At 45.4% G+C, this 13,369-nt stretch overlaps 1 protein-coding gene and 1 pseudogene across 2 annotated transcripts in view; one reads left to right on the plus strand and one right to left on the minus strand.

The window, feature by feature from the left end:
* The window catches only part of LOC148646899 (protein NLRC3-like), a 1,251,308-nt gene that overhangs the window by 346,500 nt on the left and 891,439 nt on the right, over window positions 1-13,369 (minus strand). The gene's annotated exons all lie outside the window — the stretch shown is intronic.
* The window catches only part of LOC148646904 (latent-transforming growth factor beta-binding protein 3-like), a 46,230-nt pseudogene that overhangs the window by 442 nt on the left and 32,419 nt on the right, over window positions 1-13,369 (plus strand). The window contains exons 2-6 of the transcript XR_015927790.1: window positions 6,990-7,116; window positions 8,533-8,664; window positions 10,510-10,638; window positions 11,815-11,937; window positions 12,044-12,166. The product of XR_015927790.1 is annotated as a latent-transforming growth factor beta-binding protein 3-like (transcript). The remainder of the gene's footprint in view (window positions 1-6,989; window positions 7,117-8,532; window positions 8,665-10,509; window positions 10,639-11,814; window positions 11,938-12,043; window positions 12,167-13,369) is intronic.

Raw genomic sequence — 13,369 nt, forward strand, 5'->3', positions numbered from 1 at the left:
ATGCAGGAGATTATTACTGTCAGAGTTACCACAGTGGTGGTGTGTTCACACAGTGTTACACAGCCGTACAAAAACCTCCCTCAGCAGGACTGCACAGCAACTGCACTGCTGCAGCTGAGACCTAGTGCAGGTGCTGAGAGGGAAGACAATGAAATAGGACTTAGCTTGTGGAGGACCTCAACTGCACACAAACACACTGAATTTCATGAATGACATATCTGTAGTAAAATGGAGTTCCATGATTAGACACAGTGGCTCCAGCTATATTCATACCCCAGATAAAACAGGAACAAACAACATCATATGACAAATCTTTCTATTTAAGATATAATAGCTTTCTTTAAACTATTCTATAAATACAATACTCTAATACTAATAGCACTTAACAAAATAAAATCCATAATTTTGATTAATAATTGATTATTAATCAAGCACAAGGGTCACATTTGTTCACACCTCAAGCTCAAGTTCATTGTCATATGGACCTGAGTACAATGAAATGCTTACTTGCCTGTTTCCTCACATAACAAATGGCATAACAGATGACAACATATATTGCTAGAGACAGGAGCATAATGGCATGTGTGCCAACAGCATAATGTTAAGAAACAGTATAAAATAAAACTAAAACAATTAAACTGTGGTTGGCAGGAATATGCATGTGATTAATCCAGAATACAATAGCAGTAGTATAAAGTAGAAGTATAACAGCTGTAGTGTTCACTAGCATTCAGACAGCAGCACAGTGCAAAAGCCCAGCAGAGGCAGTATTGTGAGTTCAGTGCAGAAACTGTGGGATGTGAGTGGGGGCTGGTTAATTAAGAGCTGGAGTTTAGGAGTCTAATGGCTGTGGCAAAGACTTCTTTTAAATACTTCCATTTTAAAATAAAATCCAACAAAATTAAATCAACAATAACATTCCACTGTGAAATTACAATAAACATGTCCAAGGATATATAGATTAATATCTAGAAGCCTTCAACAGGTTACAGTTTCCCTGCGGTATAAAAAGGACGCAACACACAGAAAACACTCAGCTGCAGATGGTATTATCACAGTGAAGAGCAGAGAGCTCCTTCAACACTGCAGGGAGATGGTAATTAACCACACAAGGCTGGCTATAAAAATATCTACTTGTGACAGTTCTCAACCTAAATGCCCGTGGATCATGTGGCCTCAGCACATTAAAACTTGCAACTATAAAATAATATAAAAAGTGCAAGGAGTTTTTATTATAGCAAAACTTTCCTCTGGAGGCTCTTCAAAACCCAACAGCAGCCTCTATCTTTAATTCCCTGTATATACTGTATCATACTGAAAGTGTGAACTGTACCCTCCAGCAAGTGGAAAGAAAAGCCTTCAGTGTAGCCTCCCTCTACTGTCGACTGGAGGCTACAAGTCCCTGCTCTCCACTACAGGGAGCTGCTGTCTCCTGGAGGCTGAGCACAGGCTGTGTGAGAAAGTTGAGATCGTAAGGAGAGCAGGGTTGTAATGATAATGCTCTCCCCACAGTCCCCAGCAGAGTGAGATGTTGTAAAGAGTGAGATGCTATGATCTATCCCTGGCCCTCACCTACTGAGGTCTCATGTTGGTCAATGTCTCTCTTAAATTCAGTCAGGGATCAGACAAATATTTTTTAATTATTTTCAGAATCCAGTGGACAGGTAACTGTGACTCAGACTCCATTAATGAGATCAGTTCTCTAAGGACAGGCAGTCACTGTGAGCTGTAAGACCAGTCCTGCAGTTTTACAGTAATAACCGTCTAGCCTGGTACCAACAGAAACCTGGGGAAGCTCCTAAACTCCTGATCTATTACGCAACTACCCGTCAGACTGGGATCCCAGAGCGTTTCAGTGGCAGTGGATTTGCGACTGAATTCACTCTGACCATCACAGGAGTCCAGACTGAAGATGCAGTTCTTGGAAATAGGAATGAAGAGGTTGGATTGGGTCATCAAAGATAAGCTGAGCTTTCTTATCAACTGCAATGGAATACAGCCATAACTAGGCTGTGATGTTATGTTTCAGATCTCATTTGTGCTTCGCTTGTTTCCTCCCATCTCTGACCCAGACAGTTTCTACCTTGTCTGGATCCTCTCCTGTGCTACAGACCTTCTCACTTCACCTGACTATACTCCTTTTGTGTGTGCACATTGGTTCTTTTCCTTCAAATCCTGTTTGGATGACAGTCTTGGATGCAGTTTGGATGCAGTCTACTGCCTGTTCTCCTGTCTGCCCTCCTGCTCACTCGTCTGCCTGCCTGCATGTAGGATTCATCACCAACCCAGACCACTGTGCTCCTTTCAGCTCAGTTATTACACAGGATGCAGGTTTGGACAGGTCTGTACTGGATTTGCACTGTGGGATACTGTAATTGTATCCATTCTTCTTGACAGAGTTAATGAACCACACTTATCAAGTCTCTCCATCACTTTTCTATGGGATTCAAATCTGGGCTTTGACTGGGACTGGAACACTCAAGGACTCTCAGTCTGTTCTTGTCAAACCTCTTCAGTGAGGTTTTGGCCTTGTGCTTCGGATCATTATTCACAAAGAAGAGTGAATTTTTTGCCCATTGTTTCGATTAGTGAGTCAAATATTTTTTCCTGTAGGATTTGCTAGTATTTTGTGTCATTCATTATATCACATGTACTGTATCAGCAGCCTTGGGCCCAACAGTGTCTGCTGGGCTGAACTCCACGTTTTTAAAGGTGTAAAAAATCTACAAGAGAGTGAGAAAAGAGAAATGAAGGTTCAAAACCAAATAACACGAGGGCAGGGAAAAGAACACTGGATTTGTTACTGCCTGAGCTTGGGAAAACCTCAGTAAAACAGAGAAGATTTGGGGTTTATCTGCAAAATCCCTTCTATTCATGATACCTCAAGGAAGACCAGTTACTGCTGTATACAGTGTATGCTGTATTTTATGCAAAAGGCTAAGTGGTTACTCCGGAATGACAATTTTATTGATTAAGTAAACACTTTGATAAGTTGTGTCCAGTTCAGAAATGTGCAATAAATATCTTTCTTAAATATCACCAAAATGTTTGGCTAAACGTGACCCTGAACCTAAGCAAGGCCAGTCCTGGTCAGGACTGCAATGGCAAATCAATAATATGATTGTGTTTCTGTGAGTGGTGCTTGAAGAGCAGCAGTTTGCAGACCTTCCTCTGTATCAGGAATTCAGCTGCTGCCCTGTAGGAGGTGCTGTCCTATTAATAGGGCTGCAGATGCAGGAGATTATTACTGTCAGCAGAAATATATAGTAGCTACCCTCTCACACAGTGATACACGTCTGTACAAAAACCTCCCTTAGCTCTACAGGAGCTCATCAACAAGAACCACTGAGGAGCGAGAGTTAGAACAGCTGCAGAGCTGCTATATCTCTAAACAGACTGTGTTTGTACATCATTTATAAATAGTTCAAGTAGGTACGTAGCTGCATCATCTGTGTTGGCCTGCAAAGGCAAAAAGTAAAGGTGGTCTCCCCGAAGAAGACTACACAGCTGAAACGTAGTGTTTCTTTTCTTCTCTTTTCAGCATGGAATAAACCTTTACTTGATCATGTATACAGTAAATCTTGTGTAATAAACACACAGAAAGGATCTGTAGATGTATTTAAGTATTAAGCTTAATAGACTACGAAACTCAAAATGACAAATCAAACAAACTATTAGCATTATAGCTAATTATGCTATTAGCATTATAATCAAACAAAAGATTTCAATATTTTTGCATAACTATATATCTATATTTATCTTGTGACTTGTATTGTTTATGTAGAATAGAAAGCAATATACTCTATATCTATAGACAGATCACAGAAGTTACTGTGAGACACTGGGGACCTGGATGTTTTCCATTGAGACGTGTTGATCATCAAACAGAACCTCAAGAAGAAACACTGACTGCAGTTATTAACATTGACCACAAGAGGGAGACAGAACAGGGCATTGCTGTCTTTATTGTAACAGCACTATGATTTCATCAGTGAAACTGTCTCCTGAAGGATTCTAATACATAAATCTAATATACAGAATAAATAAATAAAAAAATAAAAAAATAAAAGTTAAATATATACCATATATAATAAATCTTGTTTTTCTCTTTATAAATTTGGAGAAGTGTTTAAGTCATGGTTATACAAGAAAATTACTCTTTTAAAAAAAGAAAGCTCAATAATTTGCTGTCAGTTCACATGTCTTGAACACCAGTCCATACTAAATGAATGCACATTATGTACATGATGTATTTGGGTTATTCATATTGAAGAGTGAGGTCTGTTCCCCAGAAAACCTCTTCTAATCTGCACATTTCTAATCTTCACTATCCTCTTGGCTTCTTCATGGAATCACTGCTTCCTGGGGACACAGGGACTGCTACAGTAGTCTTACTGCATAGACCCAACTACCTACATGCATAATGTATAAAAGCAAATGTTTCACACACAGCCTGAAGAAGAAAAATAATTTTCTGGCTAAAACATACTGTATAGAGAACATTGAACTTCAATGCTGAACTTGAAAAACAATGGTGATTGTCCTGTTTAGATTTCAAACAAAGTAGAGGGATGGAGAATATCTATCTGTCTCTGTTAAGTATTATGAGCTTGTTTGGTTTTTTGTATATAATTTCATTCTTTTTCTTGTATGAAACCAAAGCAATTACTTTCCTGGTAAAAATCACTGGGACTTTAATCATTTAATGCCACCAGAGAACAGCGAGGCAAATACCAGAATAACTGTGGAAAATTACCAAAGTAACTGTGCAATGACAGTGCCTACAAACTACCGATAGCTTTGCTGGCACTGTGGGTTTAGTGCTCCTGACAATATGCAAAACTGCATAACGCTCACAGACTTACTTTCCCCTGGAGTTTATTCAAAATGAAATGTTACATTTTGTGCCTCATGTAAACACAGTTTTAACCATGAAGACTGTAGTGTGCTCTCACAAGGCACCAGTTCTGTAGGGGTTTGGGCATTTACTGGGACAATTATTAATTGTAGCAGTAAGTCACAAAATTATTCTTTTAATGGCTTTAGAATCCAACCTTGCGATATAACTCAAACAACGCAAACACACGGGTACTAATACACGAGGATACATTTATTAATACATAAAATATGCATATAAACCTAACAGATCTTATCAAGAGGGTTATCAGAATACAAAAGGTATATATTCATTCAGTTACGAAGAGTTACATATATCAAGAGGACATACGTTCAGTATATCATTCATTTAGACCGTTTCGTAAATGAACTTGGTTATAACTTCTACATTGGATACTCAAAACAAGTACATAACTCTTAGGAATTAAATTGATATCAACTGGTTGGGATAACAATTGAATTCTCGAGCTGTAATGCATTGAAGTTGAATACTCATCCAATCTCTGGGGACTCAGATCTCCTGTGGGCACAAAGAAACAGTTGCAGGCTGTTGCTGTCCAATCCGCGCTCTCTGGCTCGGTGCCAGGCTGTGCTGTGCGGCTTGCGACGGTGCGCTGCTGATGCTCACTGACCGGCTAGTTAGTGTTGGCTTTAACTAGCAAAGTTTGTGCACAGCAAGTCAGGAATAGGAGTTCTGAATAGTGATTCAGCTGTCCACAGTTCCGACCTGTTCGGCTTGCTGCTGATGCTAACCTCGGGTGGATCTTTTGGTTACTCTCTGGCAACCTCCGCTCTCGACTCTTAGAACAAAGGAAAGTTCTGGCACTCGGACACACTGGCCGTTCCGTGGTTGTCCGGGCTGAGTCTCAGGATGGTCAGGAGGCGCGCTGCGAGAATGTCCTGCCCTTGGGAGCCTTTCTGCTCCTGGGCCGTCCTGCCCTGGAATTGTCTCGCACCCCTGGAATTCTCCTTAGAATTCTCTTTAGAATAGTCTCCTACAATTTCCCCTACTCCAGGCTCTCTGTGTTGCCTGTTTTTACCATGAGGAACTTCAGCTCGTTCATTGGCTGAAAGTTTCATGGGCATCAGAGTCCCACGTGGGTTACTCGGCCCTACCAGTCCCTGATTGGTTGATCAAGGTGAGATATGAGTCACTTACTCCTGACACTTAGGAATGCAGTCCAGATGTCCATCTGGCACTCCCTAGACAGATAGGCGCCAATGGATGACCATTGATCATGATACCCAGGCTTAGCTAAGTGCATCCCCATTTGGGAGCTGTCCCTTATCAAAGGAAACCTTAAATCAGCCTGCATGAATAGTTTCTCTGTGGCTGCACCAGAGATGAAGAGAGAGATGGGGCCTCATTTGGGAAAGCACAGCAACACTTAATTCTGTCTTATTAACAAGCATTGCCGCTACAGCAGGATCCAGGCTACCTGCTCCAACAACATGGCTAGTTCCACACTCTCACCACCCTTTGTGTAAAGAAAGTCTTTCCTAACTGCAGGACCTCTTCCAGCTGATTCTTGAAAGAAAGCAGGCTATCTGCTTCACGAACGTGACTGGCCAGCTTGTGCCACACTCCCACCACCCTCCGTGTAAAGAAGGGAGTCTTTCCTCATTGCGGGATCCAGGCTACCTGCTCCAACAACATGGCTAGTTCCACACTCTCACCACCCTTTGTGTAAAGAAAGTCTTTCCTAACTGCAGGACCTCTTCCAGCTGATTCTTGAAAGAAAGCAGGCTATCTGCTTCACGAACATGACTGGCCAGCTTGTGCCACACTCCCACCACCCTCCGTGTAAAGAAGGGAGTCTTTCCTCATTGCAGGATCCAGGCTACCTGCTCCAACAACATGGCTAGGCAGCTTGTTCCACACTCCCACCACCCTTTGTGTAAAGAAAGTCTTTCCTAACTGCAGCCAGGCTATCTGCTTCAACAACATGGCAGCTTGTTTCATTTAAATGCACTTCCCCATAGTTTCCGCTTGTGCCGTCTGGTTTTATTTTTGCCTGAAAGCTTGTGATCATCAGCTGCTCCGTCACTAATTGTTTGTGGGTTCCCCCCCTTCCATGTTTTCCCCTGTCCAGAGACGGACGAATGCAGGCTGAACAGGAACATACTGTGGCCACGGAGAATGCATCAACTCTGCCAACGGCTTCGCCTGCCTCTGCAACACTGGGTACAAGGCTCACGCCCAGAGGAAGTACTGTGTGGGTGAAGAGCCCATGCCCCGCCGCTCACAAGCTGCTCACAAGCTGGCTCTCAGAGAGTCCTGGGCAACGTTCCCTCTTAGCCGTGCGCGTGTGCCCGTGCGCACACAGGTCATGAAATCAGTGCACATAGGAAATTGAATTGCGCACAAAAAATTGTGTGCATTATTTTTGCTACTTGGTCGTCAATATCGATGCTCTTGTAGTCTCATACCTCCCTGCTCCTGCCCGCTCCGACACTCGGTCTCTATGACTGGGTTTATGGAATAGCTGTCCCAGATCTTTTGGATCTCTATGCTTCTATGAGGATGGCTATATTAACAAAAAAATAATTTCAGGTTTACAATTTGACATATGCTCAATTTAGTGCGCACAAGGTTTTTGTCACTGGGAAAGAAATTTGCACAACTTTCACAAATTTCTGCGCGCACAGGCCATTAGAAATTAGAGGGAGAGTTGGTCCCGGGTGGGTAGGTCTGGGAAGGCAGAGGTTAAGCTCAGAGAGGGACCTGGTGACAGTGTAATGAACCCTGGGTCAGCACTGCTGCCTGGCGGTGCTGGGGACCCCGGTTCAATTCCAGACCTGGGGGTGCTGTCTGTTTGCATGGTCTCACCATGCTCGCATCCTATGGTGCAAAGGCAGGCTGGGAGATTAATCGGCTTTTGGGACAATCGGCCAGGTGTGTCTGTGGGCGCGCGCTGTGATGGACTGGGAGTACCCCGCCTTGTGCCTGTTGTATGCTGGGATAGGCTCCGGCTCCCCCACGAGCCCATACTGGATAGAGTGGTTAGACAATGGATGGATGGACCAGGGTTCATTTAACTGCCAGCGCACAGTTAGAACTATGCTGGACACTGGGCAGCCAGGGCCTCTGCTCTCTTTCAGCTGAATGGTGACGCCTGTTGTTTTTGCCCGCTGTTTGATGACTTCAGCAAAGTACTTCAACAGGTGCTGCCCCTCCCGTTAGGCGCAGTGGAGCTTGTGACCACCTCCTGAAGAGTGGGCACGCCGTGGGGGCTGCCCACAGGCATGGTGGCACTTGGGGGTGACAACCACAGGGGCACGGATAGGAGTAATAATATTAATAATAATGCTCACACTTCTATAGCGCCTTTCCTGGACCCTCCACCCAGAGCTCTCTCCAGGTCATGGGGATCCCCTCCACCCCCAGCAGTGTGCAGCCCCACCTGGATGAGGCGCCAGTCCACTCCCCACACCCCAGCTCTCAGTGGGGAGGAGAGCAGAGTGATGGAGCCAGTTCAGAGAGGGGGGTTATTAGGAGGCCAGGGGGAAATTTGGCCAGGACGCCCAGTAAGAGGAAAGATCCCACTAGATGCCTGCCTGTTTGACTGCACCGGAGGGGGGGGGGGCACTAACTGTGGTCCAGGCGATGAAATGAGGAGGCCTTCTCGGTTTCAGACGACAACGAGTGCGAGGCGGAGCCCTGCGGCAGTGGGCGGGGCCAGTGCATCAACACGGGCGGGTCCTACACCTGCCGCTGTAACCATGGCTACAAGCTGCAGATTCACCTTGGCAAGTGCACCTGTGCAGGTAAGGGGGGGTGTCCCTTAGGTACCTCCTGGGGCCTTAGACACCCAGGAAAGACCAGCCCTCTCGAAGCAGGAAAACGTCACAAATACTCAATGAAAAATATGCGAAACCAGGATAGGATGGGAATTACGCGCAAATAATTTGATTTCAACAAAAAAAAATACAGTTTTAGCTGAGTCTTTTAAAGTATGTCTTAAAAGTATTCTGTGCCAGCAAGCCTATCAACTTCCAGTACAATTGAACTAATTTCCTAACCTAAGCTTTCCTTCACTCGGGGAAGGTTAAAAAAAAAACGTGCTAACCCTGGCCGGTTATCAAACTTTATCAGGGACAAATGAAGAGAAAAAAAAAGAAAAACCCCATCCCCAGACACCACAACACTCCTGTGGGGGTCAGAGGTCAGCTAAAACTTTTCTTACACTGACACCACGATAAAAACAAATCTGCACGACAACGTAAAACGGAAACTACTGCATGGCAGAACCAGCGCCGGATTTTCCCATGAGGCACCGCAGGCACAGAGACTGGGGGTCTACGAAATCTTTAGGGCATCTGCTTTTCTTGTTCAGTATTTACTCATTTCAAAACTTCATTTTTCAATTCCTCAACCTCTTTAAACACACAGCCCATGGACTATTTTTAAGACCTTCAATTCCGACGGTATTACATCTACTCCGAGACGTTGGTCTGGAGTTCCTCTTGCGTACGTACGAGTGCATCTCCATTATTTATTCCCCACATCACCTCCAGTTGCTTCGCTTTTCTCAGTTGCCATTGATTTTCTTGTAGTGCTATACATACACGATGGAGGTATCTTAGACTTCTCTTTCGACGACCCAGCACTGTCTTTTCTCTTCCCGGTACTACTCATATCAAAATTCTTAAACTTAAAAAAAACAACCTTATTAGCTGTTCTTAAATTATTACCGAAGTCTAAACAACTAGTGTTACGTCCTTATATTTCTGTAGTCAACATTCATATGACACGTCATATATATATAACATTAGTGTAACGTATATGGTGGCAGTGGTGAGGGTGCCCACCTGAACCCTGTAGTGTTACATTATTATATTATATATTATAATTAGGAACAAGTAATAGGTTTATTCCATTCTGAAAAGAGAAGAAAGAAAACAATGATTCGGCCGTGGAGCCTTCTTCAGGTGTGAGAAAGACAGGGCAGTAGGCAAAGGTAACTTTCTCACACCTGAAGAAGGCTCCACGGCCGAAACGTTGTGCTCTCTTGCTTCTTTTTTTTTTCAGCCTGGAATCACTTGTTCCTTTGCAGCCTACGCATGCTGATGCAGCTACCCACCTATATTATAAATATAATAAATAATGTCATAACGGAACATTCAGGTCATGGAAAAACTCACAATTCCTCCTCTGCCTCCCCCCTGAACGCCATCTTGAAACGCTCCGCTGTTCCAGAAACTAGAGGTATCGCAGCGACGGGCGCCCCATCCATCACGGGGGTTCGGCCATGAAGACTAATTTCAAGTGCGTCACGTCAGTCGACCTCATTCCATCGGCGTTTCCCGCTCTTTTTGCACATTTCGGAGTGAAAGTGCACCCCTGGAGGGGGGGAAGGGGGTCTACGCACCCCCACAATCAGGCACCTGGACAGAACTTTCTCGTTAACTCCCGATGAAATACGTCTCGCAGGCGCGTTCAATACGCGGCGAAGCCCCTCTACAAACCCAGGAACAACGGGCTGTTTTTTTTTTTTCCCCTCACGGACGCGCTGCCGAAATCGGTAGTTTGTTTTTATGAGAGGGGGGGGATTTCCAGTCGTCGGACAGCGGACGGCTCTTGAGTCTCCTCTCTGTCCCGTCCCCCCCCAGACGTGAACGAGTGCGTCAAGCACAACCCCTGCGGGGAGAGCGGGCGCTGCGTCAACCTGCCCGGCGGCTACAGGTGCGAGTGCTACGAGGGCTACAAGAGCAAGTCCCACCGGCACCCCGTCTGCGAGGGTAAGCGAGCCCCCCCTCCACTCCGCCATCTTGAACAATAACAACACGCTTCCCTTCCTCTCTCGTCGCCGTCTCATTCTCGGTTTGGCTCGCATTTCTGCTTTATTTCTCTTTAGCATTCTCATTAATCTCTTCCTTTTTTCTAAATTTTTCTTTTGATCTAACTTTCCGTTTTTCCACCACCCAGTCTGCGGACGGCGCTGTACTTGAATTACATTCTAAATTGAAGACCTCGGGGGGGGGGGGTGACGTTTCATCTGCATGTGCAAAATATTGTAAAAACATCATCCCCCCCACCTTAGCAGTATCGCCAGACTACGTCCTGTGTTGTCTTCGACTGTTGCTGAAAACACGTTGGACTCATCTTGAATTGAGTACTGGAATGCTCTGCTCACTGGGGTTTCTAAATCCACACTGGGCAAACTCCAGTCTGCCCAGAGTTCGGCAGCCAGAATCCTGACCAGGTCCGTGGGCCAGTGATCACATCACTCCTGTCCTGGAGTCCCCGCACTGGCTTCCTGTCGGGTTTCGTGTCGACTTCAAAATCCTCCTGCTCGCCTGTAGGGGCTCTGCATGGCCTCCGTACCTGTCTGAGTTACTGTCTTCCCCCTCCCCACCTCACAGCCTCTGGTCTCCTGTCTGTCCCCCAAGCCTATCTACACTCTGGGGGCGACAGGGTCTTCTCCTGCTGCACCCCAGAGCTCTGGAGTTCTTTCCCCAAGGATATCGGAGAGCCACCTTCTCTAAACTCCCTCAAATCCAGACTCACAGCTTCTTCTCCTTCAGAAGGGTTTGATTTAACGGGTTCTGTGTCTGTCCCTCTGCTTTCCTGCTGTATTCCAAACCTTTGTTTTAATTGTCTAATCCTGCTCTCTCCTCCAGCTGTGTGCTTTTCTTCCCCTTACTGTCAAGTGCTTTAAGAAGCCTCTTTTAAAGATAAAAGAGATAAATATGCTAAAAATATTTGTATTATTATATATTTAACTATATTTTTAGAAAATATAGTTATGTTTCCAGGTGGTTCTGCGTTTGATGTGGTGGATTGGCAGGTGGCTTGGACTCGGATCTCTTGACATTTTGGCTGGTTGACGTTTCTCTTCGGGGTGGGTGAAGGGAATCATGGGGGGGGCGGGGGGAAACAGGCGGGTTAACCCTCGCCTTGCTGGAATCTTGCAGACATCAACGAGTGCCAGACCCCCGGCGTGTGCCCCAACGGCCACTGCGAGAACCTGGTGGGCACCTACCGCTGCCTGTGCCACGAGGGCTTCGTCCCCGAATCCGACAGCAAGGGCTGCCGAGGTGAGATCCGCCCACTCCCTCCCCCCCTTCGCCGTGGTGATGGTCTGTGCTAGCCCGTGACTCCCATCCCCACCCCCACCACCACCACTGTGCTCCCTGTCAACAGACATCAACGAGTGCGAGGATGCCCGGCTCTGTGCCAACGGGCACTGCATCAACACCGAAGGCTCCTTCCACTGCCAGTGTTATCCCGGGTACCAGCCCACGCAGGAGGGCAGCCACTGCGAAGGTAGGCCTCCCTCTGCCCTGTCCTGTTCTCACCCCGTTTCAGTAGAGCTCTGCCTAAATAACCTGGGGGAAAGAAAGCACGAGTCCTGACAATAGATACCCTCATCCCCAGCTTTACGAGTGCAGTTAGAGCCCAAATTTCTTTTTCAGAAGCAAAACTCCTGTGAAATCGACACCCATTACAATACCCATTCAAATAGAGGTAAAAGTCTTCGCTTCATTCCAAGCGATCATAACCGGACATCAGCCCATTGCATTTAGGTACTTTTCCAGTTTGCTTGAGTAGTTTGGCACCAAAACTGCTAATTGTGGGTTATAGCAGGTAGAATTCACCAACACTGTTTTTTTCGTTTAAATGCATTATCAATGGAGAGGTCATATGGAGAAGTTATAGCACACATAGAACAGTAGAACAACATTTTGTACTGAACCGAAATGGTGTATTATGTTAGTTAACATGTCTTGTGCAGTCTTTGACCGTAAACCCATAAAAGTCAGACATCTCTGGAGATTTCGATACCATCGTGCGCATGCATCATCAGATTAAAACTAGGAATGCATTGGGGGTATTCAACGTATGCATGCATCATCAGATTAAAACATTTCACTGTCCGAAATTGTTCAAGTTTGTCTATCAATATTATTGTTGCACTCAGAATATTATCCCGCACTTTAACTAGTGTTACACCCTTACCATGTCTGTGAAGACAGTTAGGTCAACCAGCCAGGAGCAAGGTAGAATTAAAAAGGAAGAATGAGCCACACACTCAGAGCTTGTATTAGTCAGGGATGTTCACTTGTGGAATAAAAATATTCGTGTGAGTATGCCTCCTTCCTTTGTTTTAGAACTTGCTTGATTAACGAGCTGTGGCACCAGCCCTGAGCTTCCCGACACAATCTCTGTTTAATTCTCACCTAGAGAACATCTGTATCTCATGATCAAATCATTTCAATAATAATAATAATTGCTTACACTTATATAGCGCTTGTCTGGACACTCCAATCAAAGCACTTTACAGGTAATGGGAATCCCCTCCCCCCACCACCAGTGTGCAGCCCCACCTGGATGATGCGACGGCAGCCATAGTGCACCAGAATGGTCCCCACACCCCAGCTCTCAGTGGGGAAGAGAGCAGAGTGATGGAGCCAGTTCAGAGAGGGGGGTTATTAGGAGGCCATGATGGGTAAAGGCCAGGGGGGAAAT

Source organism: Lepisosteus platostomus, chromosome 16 (assembly GCF_059453375.1).
Source record: "Lepisosteus platostomus isolate fLepPlt1 chromosome 16, fLepPlt1.hap1, whole genome shotgun sequence".
Taxonomy (NCBI): domain Eukaryota; kingdom Metazoa; phylum Chordata; class Actinopteri; order Semionotiformes; family Lepisosteidae; genus Lepisosteus; species Lepisosteus platostomus.